Consider the following 15439-nt stretch of genomic DNA (forward strand, 5'->3'; position numbering starts at 1 on the left):
GTACAACTATCACTAAGCGAACAACTGCTGACACGTGAGTGAACTCCATCAGTTGTTCAGCTGGGCGAGTCATGTTCAGTGAACTTATTCCATAATAAGCACCTATATACTTGCTATAGTGTCACCACACAAATGTCTATGAGAATAGACATCCTTCATAATGAAGCAAGCATAGTATGTACCGATCTTTGCGGATTATTAATTACCAGTTAGTAATCCTATGACCAGGAACCATTTAAGTTTAGAGTTATCATCTTTTTAGGTCTCACTATTATGATCTCATCATAATCCATAAAAAGCTTTACTCTAAACTATGGTATATCTTATTTAAACACTTAAATAGATAAAGCCCGTAATAAAAACAAACAAGTCTTTATTAATATCAATGAAATCAAAACAGATTACATAAAAGTTATTCCTAAATCCTAATACACGATTGGACTTAGGACATATTCCTTTCAGAATCATCAAATTATGATGATGACTCAAATACTAATACTGAATCAGATACTGATAGTGATCATAACAATAATGAAGATATGGAACAAATGGCTGCCCTACTGGTTAAAAGCTTCAAGAAGATGGTCTACAAGAACTTCAGGAGAAGGGAGAAGATTTTTCAGAAAAGGTTTCAGTTCCTCAAACTCTGATAAGAGGAACAACAGGAGAAATACTGATGGGAAGGAATCAAGATCTGGAAAACTTGACAAGTCAAAAGAGAGATGTTAGAACTGTGATGGAATCGGATACTTTGCAGCTGACTAAAGAAAACCCGGATCTTAGAAGAAACAAGCCTTGATCTCAAGGAAGAGAAACTGGGATGATTCATCAGATTCAGATGATAGAGTCAATTATGCTCTCATGGAAAAAGCTGATGCTGAGAATGGCAATGTTGAATTAAAGGTACCTCATACTACTCTTGCTTTTGCTACTGATGATATCTATGAATTGATATTATTTCTTAAGTCTCTGCATGTTAGTTTTAGGGATCAAACCTTAGAGAATAATGGAATCAAGAGTGAAAACTCTATGTTAAGAAAAGGAATGATCACCTAGAAATTGAATTGTTTTCCATGCTAGAAATTCAAAAGAAAGATATAATGCTATTTATGTTAAGGAAATTTGCTAGAAAAATATGCTTATCTAGAGAAGGAGCTAGCGAAAGAAAGAGAAGTCATTAAACTTTGGACTAACTCTGGAAAATTAATTCAGGAAATTCTAGAGAATGGTTGTTGGGGATCAGGATTAGGATATTCAGCTAGATCTAATTTTGATAAGAAAAGTGGAAAAGAAACTGAGATAACATAACTTATAAAAACTGATAGCAAGGTCAAACTGAATAAGGTTCGATTAAAGACCATTAAGTTTAATCCTAGTGCTAATACTATTAAGTCAATTCATGAGGAAGGTACAACCTCAGCACCTAGATCAAACTTAATTACTAATAAGAGTGAACAAGTTCACACAAATTCAGTAAATATTGGTTCAATGACTCATAAACAGCTTAAGCAAAAGCTGAAGGATCTACACATGAAAGACAAGAGGAAAAAGTCTAGGAAAAATAGGAATGGCAAGGTAGGTGTTCATAAGAATGGAAATTATGTAACCCCTCCTAATGTACCTAGATAGACCTGTTCAAACTGTGGTAGCACTAATAATCTTGCTAACTCTTGCAAAAAAGAATAAAAAGATAAATATTGTTTCTTTCAAATCAGAGTTTAGGAATAAAACAGTTAGATATAAACCACAGAGTCCTTGTTTTCATTGTGAATGGGTTTTGTTATTGATGCAAGTATCTTGTAATACTTGAGTATTTACATTGGAAATAGGAATCTGAAGAGAGAGATTGCTTTTTGGTTACCTAGATACGCGTAATCATGTATTTGCATTATGGTCCATTATTACATGGTTAATCAAAGACTCTCTTCAGTTTCTAACTTCTCTTCTATAAATACAACCCTCCACTTTCAAAACTTCTCACTGACTTTTCACTTCAAACACTCATATTTCAAGTCTTCTTGAACACAACTCCTCAACTTCTCAAATGTTCATGGCTCAATATTTTTTTGTACTCGTACTATTGTCGGAACTTACTATAAAACTTTCAAGTTCGAAGAGGGTCGAGTCTATTATGACCCCTGGGGACGTAGAGTCAAGATTAATAATTAGATATTTAGTCCTCATGATGTTCCATCATCAGTCTATGAGGAGTTTTCTCGTGATCAAAAAGTGGATCTCCAAATATTTCAGTTGGAAATTACTCTTGAGGATGAGCGGTTAGCCAAAGAGGCTGAACAGCTGAGACTTGAAGCTCTTGAGTTGCAAGAGAATGATAAGTGGATTTTATATCTACTTTTAACGCTTCATTACAATCTTAATTTGATGTTTTGAACTCAAGTTGTTGGTATTGTGATGTTTTTTTTGTGTTTTTGCATCTCAGGCGCTAGTTGGAGGAAGAATGGAGCTTTTATTGAATATATGCTGGAAAAAGCCAAGAATCTGAAGCTAAGGCCATTTCCAAATTGTAGAGGATCTTGATAGCTTCGCGTGGACTGCTTATTCATCAAATTCTGACAAGTGGAGCAAAAGTTATAACAAAAAGAAGAAAATTCCAAATTCCAAATCCAGTAGCACGGCGCGCCCCGCGCGGAGAAGCGGGACGGCCGCGCTGAAATAACAGAAGCACGGTGCGCACAAGCTGAGAAGCGGGGCGGCCACGCCGGAACCACAGAAAACAGAGCGCGCCCGCGCTAGGATAGCGCGTGGCCGCGCCAGGTCGTTTTACAGAATCCTAATTCCAGTCTGATTTGAGAGTTTGGAAGCCCTGAACGACCAGAAAGCCTATATATATCAATACAAATACGTTTTTAACAAGAAGGAGGCCTGTGAGAGCAATAAAAAGACCTAGAGAGCACGAGAAGGATACGGAGAAGAAGACTCTTATTTTCTTAATATAGTTGATACTTGGATGCCCGTTTTCGATTTGTCTTTAAACCCTAGTACTCTTATATTGTTTATTATCATGCTTTCATTGGAAGCCATGGTGATGATGAGTTTGATTATGAACTAATCGTTATCATGGGGTTCTAACGGATTTAATTATGGATTTCTATAGTTAATTTGTTTCAATATCTTGGTGTGTTGTGATTGATGATATCCTAGTATTGGTTTATGCTTATTCGTTTTATATGCGTAGCTAATATATAAGATAGCGTGTTAATCTCTATTAAAGCGACAGTGAATATAGAGGTTTAGAACTTGCCATGCTAGAATAGGTTCATGTGTTATTGTTATGCATGATTTTATAGATAATTTTTAACCATCTTACTTGCCCTATGTAATCACGATAGATAACTTGCGCATTAAACCGTTATGTTTCAATTCTTATAGACATATAAGGACTAAGCATAATTGGTGTCTATTCAACATCTATCTCTTTTGTGGATGTCTAGTAGTAGGGTATTCGTACAATAAAAGTTGGCGTTAACTAGTTTCTTTTATCTGATTAGTGTTATCACCATTACATGCTAAGGTTAAAGAACAAAAGGCTATTGAATGAAGTATTTATTGAAGTTAGAATCCCATGTTTGTCATATATAGTAATTCAACCTCAGTTCTCTTAGTTAATGTTATTTAGTATAATCTCTTAGTTTAATCAAAACCCAATTTGTTATTTGTCTTAGTATTGAGCGATAACCATACATTATTGCACAGGTGCATAAATTGAACTTAACATAAACCAGTCTCTGTGAGAACGAATCTGATTTATATCTTATAATACTTACGAACGCGTATACTTGCGTTAATATTAGCGCGTGTTTAGTGACTAACAGAGAACATTATCTCTCTTACAAAGACTATCTTGGGGATTTATCACAGCCGAGCCATGAAGAAGCTACAAGCTCTAAAGAAGTTGAAGATGGATAGTTTCTAGGTATAACGGACTCAAATATTTTTGCATTATTTAAATGTGTAATCATTGAATAATTGAGTAAATAAAATATGTGTATAGGATTATGTCAGCTGTGTGTTGCTTTATTATTAATCATGTGTGGTTTATTGGTGTACAAAAATTATTTGTACAGTTATTTGCTGAGCAATATTGTTTATTTTCACTTTTAAAGTAATTTTATGGAAGATTTATTTCTATAAATAATTATTTTAGTAATTATTTTTGGGATTTTATAAAATTTAGAAATCAATATTTTATTGATTATTTACCCCTAAATGATTTTCAATTTTGTATTTAATGTTAAATTTGATATTAAATTTAGAAATACTTCAAAAATTAAGAAATTCATATTTCTTAATTTTGGAATATTCTGAGAATTTTAAAATTATTTTGGAAATTTTTAGGATTAAATTCACCCGCACGTTTGTTCTTTAATTCGTTAAATACGGGTATATTGCGCGATTAATAAATGCTCTAAAATTACGAAAGTTTTATTTTATTAGTTTTTGGATATGTCGGAAATTTTAATATTATTTTGGAACCATTTGGTGAAATTTTATACGCTATATGTATCGTTAAATTCACGATTTAACGTCAGAATTAGGAATTTTAGTCTAATTAAGGGCGTACGTGTCCTTTATTCTGGACACGTGTTTTACTCTCAGAAAAGCAGTACAATTGCAATAGATTAACATTAATTCATAATTCTTTCTCATCTCTTTCCCCTTGTTATCTCTGTCTCTCTCTCTCTCTCTCGTTTTTCCTTTCTCCCCATCACTCTTTTTCTCTCTCTCTCTCTCTCTCTCCCTCCTTTTCTCTTCCTCCCGCCTGTGCTCTGCTTTTCAGCTTGTGGTGACTGTTCCAGCCGCTGTTTGGTTCCGGTTGTTTGTTCATATCGTGTTCCTAGTGATTGTGTGTGTATATACGTGTATATATTACACGTGTGTTTATGTATAACTGAGTGTTGTGGTGATATCATTGTTGGTGTGTTGTGTGCTCTATTTCCACCGATTCTGTTTCTTGTTTTCCGACCATTTTCCGGCCGCTTATGCTATGCAGTTGGGTCGCCATTTGGCTTCTTCTTGATTGGGTGTATTGATTGCAATTTTTATTTATTTTATGCAGGAAATTTAATTGAGTAATTTTGTGAAATGGAAATAATTTCGTGCGATAAATTTTATCCAATTTAATTGGTGGAATTCGCGATGGAAAACCCGATTTATACGGGCACTTGTGGATTTTACCGCCGTCGGCAATGAGCCTCGGCGAGCCGACGGTGGACCGTGATGAATTAATTCTGAGTCCTAAAATTTTAGAATAAATAAAATTTAATTGTATATTTTTATTCTATAGAGAATTCATTAATTAGTAGATATTTTAATTGATCGATTGATTGGCTAATTGTGGTCATTTGACGTCGATTATGTTTTAAAAGGTAGTCGATAAATAAAGGAAGTGATGCCCGATCTTCGAAAAACGAGTTTCGAAAATGCGGGAACGCATCCTGGGTATTATCGAGAATACCGATCAAACGCATAACTATATAATTACAACTATTTTATGAATTATAATTACGTGGAAAAATATTTTGCAAAATATTCAATGATCCTGATTTACCGAAATGATGTTTATATGTATTTTATGAAATTACATACCAAACCGAGTTTTAAGTACGTGGTGTTGGATTTTAAACGCAGCGGGGGCAAGGGCAAAATACTTTTACACATATAAAATCCAAATAAAAGCATACAGATCATGAATAAAAATTCGAGAGATCGAATCTAACCTTTTAAATAATTCGGAGACAACGATCAGAGATCCTTAGCAGTTGCTCCTCAAGTGTGAAGCACTCCACCGGTATCCACCAAGAAAACGATGTTAAGGAGGAGGAAGAAGGTGGAGAGAATTGGGTTTTCCAAACTTTTGGGTTTTTGGGGTTCTCGGGTTGGAATACAAATAGGGTTTATAATAGTGTATTTATAGGCAAAATTTTCAGCTGAAATTTTCCCATAAATATTATTATTATTATCCCATTTATTATTCTCATTAATAATTAAAACACCTTTTAATTATTAATCCTTTTTCTAAACACATTAGAAATAATTCTCTCTCTTGATTTAATTTCCAAAAATTAAATTCTTAATTAATAATATTAAGAACTTTTCTTAATTAATTTATAATCAATTAAATCTCATTTAATCAATTATTAAATTTGCCAATTAATTATTTATTTCACAAATAAATAATTATTAGGTATTATTAATTAATTCCTCCACCATTAATCATTCTCTTTTTATGGTGTGACCTTGTAGGTTCAATATTAAGCCGGTAGTAGAAATAAATAATAATAAACTATTTATCATTATTTATATAAATTCTCTAATTTATTAAATATGATTAATTAATTAATCACATTTATTCTACATCGTGAGGATACTTCTCAGCATATCGCGACTATCCGGATAATATGAATTTACTGCTTAGATACCAAGAAACCTATTCAGTGAATAGTTACCGTACAATAAACTCCTTCTACCCTACAATGTCCCGATTAAATACAAGGAATGGATCCTTGTGTCAGCCTATCTAATTTAATCACTTGCTTACCATTTACTATGCGTAGTTCGATGCAAATTAGAAACTCCTTTCTAAATTTCATTCACTCTGGGCCAAAGATTCCTGAACTAGCATAAGTGGATCAGCCTTGAACATTCACTTCCTTCACTGGAAGGGGTAGATCCTATATGATCATACACTATCTTCGTGTACAAATTCTTATATCCAGTAGAGCCCTAATAATTGTCCCTGGAGACTAAGAACTAAACCAAAGCATAGTTCAGTGACAACAAGATGACTATGATGACCTCAAGTCTAAGGATACTTGTACAACTATCACTATGTGAACAACTGCTGACACGTGAGTGAACTCCATCAGTTGTTCAGCTGTGTGAGTAATGTTCAGTCAGTGAACTTATTCCATAATAAGCACCTACATACTAGCTATAGTGTCACCACACAAATGTCTATGAGAACAGACATCCTTCATAATGAAGCAAGCATAGTATATACCGATCTTTGCGGATTATTAATTACCAGTTAGTAATCTCTACGACCAGGAACTATTTAAGTTTAGAGTTATCATCTTTTAGGTCTCACTATTATGATCTCATCATAATCCATAAAAAGCTTTACTCTAAACTATGGTATATCTTATTTAAACACTTAAATAGATAGAGCCCGTAATAAAAACAAAACAAGTCTTTTATTAATATCAATGAAATCAAAACAGATTACACAGGAAGTTATTCCTAAATCCTAATACATGATTGGACTTAGGACATATTCCTTTCACGTGGACCCTAACTATTTTGTGTTGCGTAATAATACGTATACTTACGAGTCAGGATTTAATATCGTACGGGTAGTATTGATAGCGAGGATAAGTTAAGCATAACTAGTCGTCTAACGTAGGGTATTTCGACACTGTAGGTTCTAGTCGGAAAAACCCAAGAGTTGACGTCGGACGAAAGATAGCCTAGTGATCAATCGACAAGCTCAACAAGGTTCCAATCGAAGGACCTGAGTGTTGAGTCAGATCCAGGATAGTTTAATAGTTAGACGATAAAGCCGAGCGTCCAAGTCGAATCCAAAGTCAACCAGTAATATTTGTAAAGCTCTGCAAGGCAAGTACCCCTGGCCATACTCTTATGGTTCATAATAAATGAAATGTTATTTTATTCTCGTATATGAACAGAAACATTTTAAGTTACGTATACCTTGTATTGGAAATGTTGTTTAAAATATGTTTTGACTAAAAGTAACTTCTGAAAGTGCCTATCTCTAAAAGGTGAATAAAAATGGAAAGCGGTTTTGATTAGTGTGCTGTGACATAATTGTTTTAATAAGAGATAGGTAAAAGTGGTTTTGAAAACTGGATAAAATAAATCAGATATTAGATAACGTCGCGTAAGTGGTTAATTCAGTTGTGCACCCTATATCACCGATTAGTCCAGAATAGTTAATCAGAGACCTAGCTAGTCTCTGTGGATCCGGTTAATTTATGTGAAAGCCCGATCAGCTTTCCTAGACAATTTGTGTGATAGCCCGACCAACTATCCTAGATAACTTGTGTGGAAGCCTGATCAGCCGTCCCTAGATAACATCCAATATATATATATGATTACGGTTTGTGGTTCCAGTAATGGAACAAATGGTTTTATCGTCCCCGTAACGGGACAAATAGTTTTGTGGTTCCTGTAACGGAATAATGGTTTTGAAATGAAATAGCATGCTAAAATTGGACTCTTATATTTGCATACAGCACACGACCGATTATTGTTCTACAGAGCATGTTAATCTTGAATATCAAGTTTGTACATGTTTTTAGTTGTTTTGTAACAACTTATGAATTCTGTTCCTAAAACTGTCTTATCGTAATTGTTAGCTTTTTATTCATGTAGTGCTGCTGCAGAGCAATTGATTTCTCACCCTTGCAGAATGTTTTATATATATGTACCGCATATGCCTAGGAGACCTCCGTCGTAGTCAGGGTAGAGTTCCAGTTCCTTCCGTATCAGGCTCCTTTGAGGTAGTTGTGTCAGACCAAAGATGGTCTGTTGAGTTGCTTTATTATGATACTATTTTTAGGATTGTTTGTAATAAGTTGGTTTTGTAGTAATTGTAACCTAAGTCATACTTAAACATGGAAAAGATCTTGGTAAATAGGGGTCATGTTTATATTTTATCATTGAAGTGGATATTATGTTTGTTATTGATGTTGTTGATGACGTCAACTCCTGACCCCAGGGTTGGGGCCGTCACAGTTGGTATCAGAGCTACAGGGTTAAGTTCCTTATTTAGGTTAGGAATAGAGTCAAAAGAGTGTAGAAAGATTCATATAAAGGTGTGAGTCAGCAACTCAATCAGAGGAGCGAGTCTAAGAATTCAGGCGAGGGTTTCGAAGGTGTAACCCTGACGCCTATTGAGGATTGGCTAGAACTGCCCTAGATTTTAGTATGTCTCCCTTCTATATAAGTGTTATTGGCAATACCGGCAGAGGTTTCTAGTTTCCCTTCTCGAGAAAGTGAGTCTGATCGTGAGAGTTCAGCTTCTGAGCGGACCCTTGATGTGTCAACTGAAAAGACACCAATGCTATTCTTCATTATGGTATCTTCTATTTTAAGTAATGTTGCTGGACCGAGTTTAAGACCTTGATGTGTTCATGTATTATGTGATGACAGTAGTCGGCGGATGCTAGTGTATGGGGATCAGTACTGTTGTTTATATCTTGAAACCTTATACGCCTTTCTTGAAATGCATATTTCCAGAGTAATTGTTTACCATTTAATAAGCTGCTTGTTTTTCTCGTAAGAAAGTCAAAGCTTGAATTATGTAACTTAAGGTTCTGTTGATTTCATCATAAATCAGATTTCCCTTCCTATTTGTGAATTTTCTATCCAAACATTGTTTCTTTCCTTGGTGATTCTATCAGTTGATTGGGGCAGACAATGCATATGATTTGACTATTTGTGTGTGACAAAGGGTCTAGTGGGATGCCACCGAATTATATGTTGTAAACTATGTGGTACTAAGACTGGCCATCTTTTGTACTTGTATGGTTTTGCTCAGTCATATTTATATCTTCTTCATCTTTCATTCCTCTATAATTGGTTTCTTTTTTTGAAATTCCATTTGATATTTCCTGGTAATGAGTTCGTCAGTTACCTCTGTAGTTAGACGATCTCAGTAAATAAAAGTTGACTGTCAGGAGGAACAGAAGTTTTACCTCTGGTTTCTACTTCAGAAATGAAGATAGTAGAGAGGATTTAGGATTCGACATCGAAAGTTGTAGCTTTAGAAAAGGTAACTCAGTGGAGGAATGGTTGGTTGGAAACTTGGACAGGTGGGCTCAACAGAGTCCAGAGTTTCCTAACTTTGACTTGGTTTACTAAATGCTCTATGTAGTTGGTGGCTGATATAGCCAGCTCAATTATGCGGTATATTGGATTAGTTAGTGTTCCACTTAAGTAGTGATGGGACACTAATCAGTTGCTGTTATATGGGAAAGCTATATTATGTTGTCTAGAATCTCTAATTTCAGTTTTCCTGCACTGTTGTTGATTCTACTACTGTTATTGTTGCTACTATCGCTAGTGTTGTTAATCTAGATATCTTTCATAAATGGATCATGATAATAAAGACATGGGTACTTTGGTTGGGCAGCATTTCCTGACACAGGTGCACCATTTGAACGGTGATATTCTGTTATGTATTCTCGTTATGTTTTTGAATAAATTCCCTGCTATATTTCAGGAAAATGCCACCCAAGAAAGCTACCCAATCTAAAGAAAATAGTAGTAGCTTTGTCGAGGATCGAACTATTGTTGTGCATATGTTGTGTACTTGATGATTTCATAAACAAAACATCTAAGTAGATTTTACTTAGTGAAATAATGTAGCACTCGACGGATAAGAATTATAGTCCCGACGGATAACTCATTATAGTCCCAACGGATGTTAACTTATTATCCATCGAGTGAGTAGCTTATGTAATAATAAGTCTGTAGCACATATTTGTATACATCTTTGTATAGATTCCGTAGTAGCCTATAAGTCATGTTGACTTTAAGTAGATATGCAGAATAGGTTGATTAATTGTATATAAATGATGTCTTGTAATTCTACATAAGTGAAATGAAGTCAAGTGCCAAAATAGCTACCGACGGATGATTAACAAAGCCATCGACGGATGATCAAATGACTATCAACGGGCTTAATATAGCAGTCGACGGATGATCAAAGAAGCCATCAACGGATGTTCAGAAAGTCGACGGATGATCATATATCCAATGGATATTCATAAAGTCCAACGAATGATCATATAAAGAATTCAAACAGCAGTTGAACAGTGAATACTGAGCACAGCCGTCGAGATGTATAAAATCTACTGTGGAAGCCCATTAACTGGGTAATAGAGGATGAAAAGTAGCAAAGCTTAAGACTGATAGTTTTTATATTTATTTAGTCTTTTTGACTTTGTAATCTTGGTAATATATAAACCAAGAACGTAGCAAATAAAAGAAGTGAACTGAGATACAAAAAGAGAGAAATCTTTGTAAGCAAAATCCTTAGCATTTCCCTGTATTTCAGTAGTTCGATTTGTAAGCAGCTGTGAGCATTCTTGCACACAGAGTACTCTCGATATATATATATATCTCTGGTGGAATTGTTTAAATCCACCAGAAAGTTTTTAAAGACTCTTGTTTTAATTACTTATGTTTTGATTCAATTAAGTTTCTATTCCGCATTGTGCTAATCAAAACACTTATATCTATATTTGAGTTGAACATTTTTATTTCGAGAAAAAGGTTCAAGAATTCCATTCAACCCCCTTCTGTAATTCTTGCTATATTGTTAAGGGACTAACAATTGGTATCAGAGCAAGCTCTTAATCTACAAAGAGTTTAAAGATCAAAATAATTCAGCAAGATGAACAAGAAAGACGTTGGAGTCAAGATGTCACACCCCCAATCTTAAACAGGAAAATAAATATAGCTATTACATCATTTTAATGAAGAATACACAACCAACTCCAAGATCTTACAGTTTAGGGTTTGGAACAGCCCAACACTACCAACTATTACATCTGATTACAAATACCGAGTCCTCACACAACTATTATTACTTATTCTACCTGAGCTCGAACATAAGCATCAGCATCACAGGTCTTACGGGCAGTCTGCTTGAATCTAACCATAGCTGCTAGCTGTAATATCAGGGTAAAGCAAGAAGTGAGCCAAATGCTCAACAAGTGCTAACAGTACGACACAAAACATAAATCGAAATATACCTTTAAGAATGACAATGGAAAGACATAACCAATGATAACGAGAGATAGAACTATGTGAGATGGCATCATTTTGCTTGTATCAAAACAATTTAAAATCATGTCTTAATCAAAATCATTTTATGACGCTACAGATTACAATCGGTGATCAGCCGCGAAGTAATCCCGAACCTCGCTGGGTTCTAAAACATTAACGGGAATCCCTAGGAAACTTTTAAGCCTAAATAAGTGTGGAAAGGACTCGCATCTCAGTCCAGATCCACTATTCAAGAAAACATTTATCCCCCTTTGGGACTGAAAACCCACATTTTATTTATTTCAAAAGCTGATGCCGAATTGTAACAAAATCTCTTTTAACAGTAAATATTTTTATTAAGGGATTATAGATCAACTCGAAACATGGGAAATATGGTACTAAATCTCAGGGCCATGATTCACAAAACTTTACTCTATTAGGGTAACAAAAGGTTTTCTTATTTCAGAACCTGGACAGGAAATATGGTGAGACTAATGGATAATATGAAGGGGTAATGCCAAACTGGGCTTAAAGCAATGGTTTCTCGTCAAGGTACATGTGTTGGATCATTAAGAAGATAAGCTTCACGAATACTATGGGTGTTAAGGTAATGATCTCTAGCTCAGGATGTATATATATATATATATATATCAGAATTGTCAAGCTTTAGGATAGGAAAGAGGGTATCAATCAATGAGGAATCATGTTGGTAAGTTTCTGACTATCAGAGTTCAAGGTAAGGTTCTAAAGGGGTTCAAGTATCAGGATGAGATATCAATACTTAGGAATCATCAGCATGTTAATCAAGAGGATCAATCAAGTAATATAACAACTCTTCATTTTATCATGGCATTTAACTATCATGAAAAGACTTTTGAACTACTTGCATTACATACTCGAGGGTTCATGGCATTTCTATATAATTCAAAGATAAACGAAAGATACGCTTGATTTAAACATATCAAAATGACTCAGGATAATTGCATCGATATATATGAACTGTTTATAGTAAATACGAAGGTCAAGTTGAATCACTTGCCTTGAGATAGGCTGGTCTGGTCTGACTGGTAGGAGCAACTGGAGCATCACTCGACTTTTATGGCAAGTTTTCCCTCGTCTCGAGATCCTACATAAATAATAATAATCCTCATTATAAAATATTCTTACCATCTTAACCTATTTACAACCCAAAATTAAACATGGATGGCACTTAGGCCTATACGCTCCTAATGTATATCCACCTTTATATTTCAATGTACACACGTGGCCACATAATCACATATCGTATATTAATACAAAATAACACCATAATGCAACACTAGGCTTGGATGATCTCGACTCACAACTTAAGTCACTTGGTCGCTAAACTAGACAAAGTCTTCAAATTTTGGCTTCCTAACTCGATGTGCCTTTCCTAAATTATCCAAAACCTATTGACCCTCACTTGTGCCTTTTGCTCTACTGACCTTATACTATCTTACAACTATGGTGGTCGACCTAATACTCACTTCTAAGTGTTCTAAATCTATGTGATAAGTGATAGTGCTCACTGGTGCAAATTTCAGAATGACAACTATAGTTTCTTGAGTGTATGAGGCACTCTTAAACTACAATTTTTCCTTCAAAACTTTTACACAAGACTCTCCTAACCTAAGGGCATCTCACAAACTTGATGTGGCTCAAGGTCCTGGCTTGGGCCTTCTTGGGCCTAAGCTAAAAGTCCAAGGTTCCCCTATTTTTCTGGGCAGAAAATGCCCTGACTTGAATTAACTTGTGACACATGGTCCTAACTCATATCCTATGAACTATGGTTGGAAAAACTTCTCTGACACTCCCTCTAACTAAGGCCCAATAGGGCCTAATGAGTGCCTACCGATGACATGGTCAAATCTCCCTATTTCTAAGTTGCAACAAAACTGTCCCCTACTGGATAGATTTTGTTATTCTACTTGTGCACCTAACCAAATGACATGCAAACCTCCAACCAACTCCTAAAACCTTTTATATACTCCCAATAATAACTTCTGGTGGCTTGGGCCTCAAAGTGCACACCAATGACATGGTCAAAACTCACTCTAAACCTCAGGGTACTAAACTGATTTTTCTGCAGAAACTATAACTCTCATTTCTCCAAGGTTTTGACTTGACAAACTCAACTACCAACAACCCAATACTCAAACCAAGACTTAAACATGGTAATCTACTGAACTAACTCCCTTATTCTCAAAATAACCTTGGGTGAGATCATCCTTACCTAAGGTACATTATGGCAAAACAGAGAGACTACACTTCACAAATCACAAATCTTCATGCTTTTGAAACAACAAGGTATGCATTTTTATAAAAGATAATCACGAATTATTACCATGCAACAAGAAGCATAAATCAATATTAACACATTATACCAACTGAAATTAAGGCTCACTAACAAAATCTTTCCAAATGATCAAAATCTTACAACATTCTAAGAGAATCCTCATGCATGCATGCCTTCGAGTTTTTCAAACCAAAACAACACATTTTCTACATATATTCCATCTTAAAATTGACATGCAAGCCTAGCATAAGGTATACCTAGATGATCACTTAGCATGCAAGGAGTTTTATTAAATTTTCACCACAAAATTTAAGTCATTATCACATAAACATGCAAAAATTGATCAAAACAACAAGAATGATTTCAAGGACCATTCATTCGGCTCCCATATGGTCATGGCCGAATGAAATGGATGGAAATGGCCATTAAATCATCAAGAGTTTCCTTCTCAAGACTTGGTACTTATCCATTCATTGTAGTCTCTCAAAACAACCTTAAATCCATAAGAATCAAGATTGTATTTTGAGTTTCACTAAAACCTTTACATGCAACCCTTAAACTTAAACTTTCTACTCAAAACTCTTTGAAATATGAATGATCATGGTATGGGAGATAATATTTACTTGTATAAAGAGTAGAAGCTTGGTGGAGAAATGTAGAAAAATGGGGAGGGGTGGTTCTCGGCTAAAGGCCGAGAGTGAGGGGGAAGGAGGGTCGAGAGGAGGGAGAAGGGGAGGGAGGAAAGAGTGAGGGTGGGTGGAGTATGAGAATGATCATGACATTTGCTTATTTTTATGGTATTTGATTTGACAAAATTTGAGTGGAAAGGAAAGAATTGACAAGTCTACCCTCCACTTATACTTGGTGCATTTTGCATGCAAGGGTAAAGAAGGAAATGGCTAGAGAAATAAGAGTTAGTGGGGTTGGAATTATCCTCTTTGTCCTTGAAAGAATGAGAGGTGGTTTGCATGCAAGGGCTTTCTTGTAATTTGCTAAATATGACAACAACTAAATTTATAATGATTTATTTTATAAAAAAATACAAGTTCAAAATTATAAAATTTATACCATAAAATAACTTGGATTTTTTTAGAGACTTTATAAAATCATTTTCAAAATTGTGAACAAAATACCTTTTAAAGAAAATTTTCCAAAGCTTAGAATATTCCTTATAAATCAAAAATAAAGAAATAAATAAACTCTTGCTTTGAAAAATCATATACTACACAAGCAAATTTATAATGCAAAAATTTCCTCCACTAGCGTACAATCATTGAATTATTTCATTGACTTAATATTATACACAAA

The sequence above is a fragment of the Apium graveolens genome, chromosome 3 (genome assembly GCF_009905375.1).
Source record: "Apium graveolens cultivar Ventura chromosome 3, ASM990537v1, whole genome shotgun sequence".
In the NCBI taxonomy this organism is placed as follows: Eukaryota; Viridiplantae; Streptophyta; class Magnoliopsida; order Apiales; family Apiaceae; genus Apium; species Apium graveolens.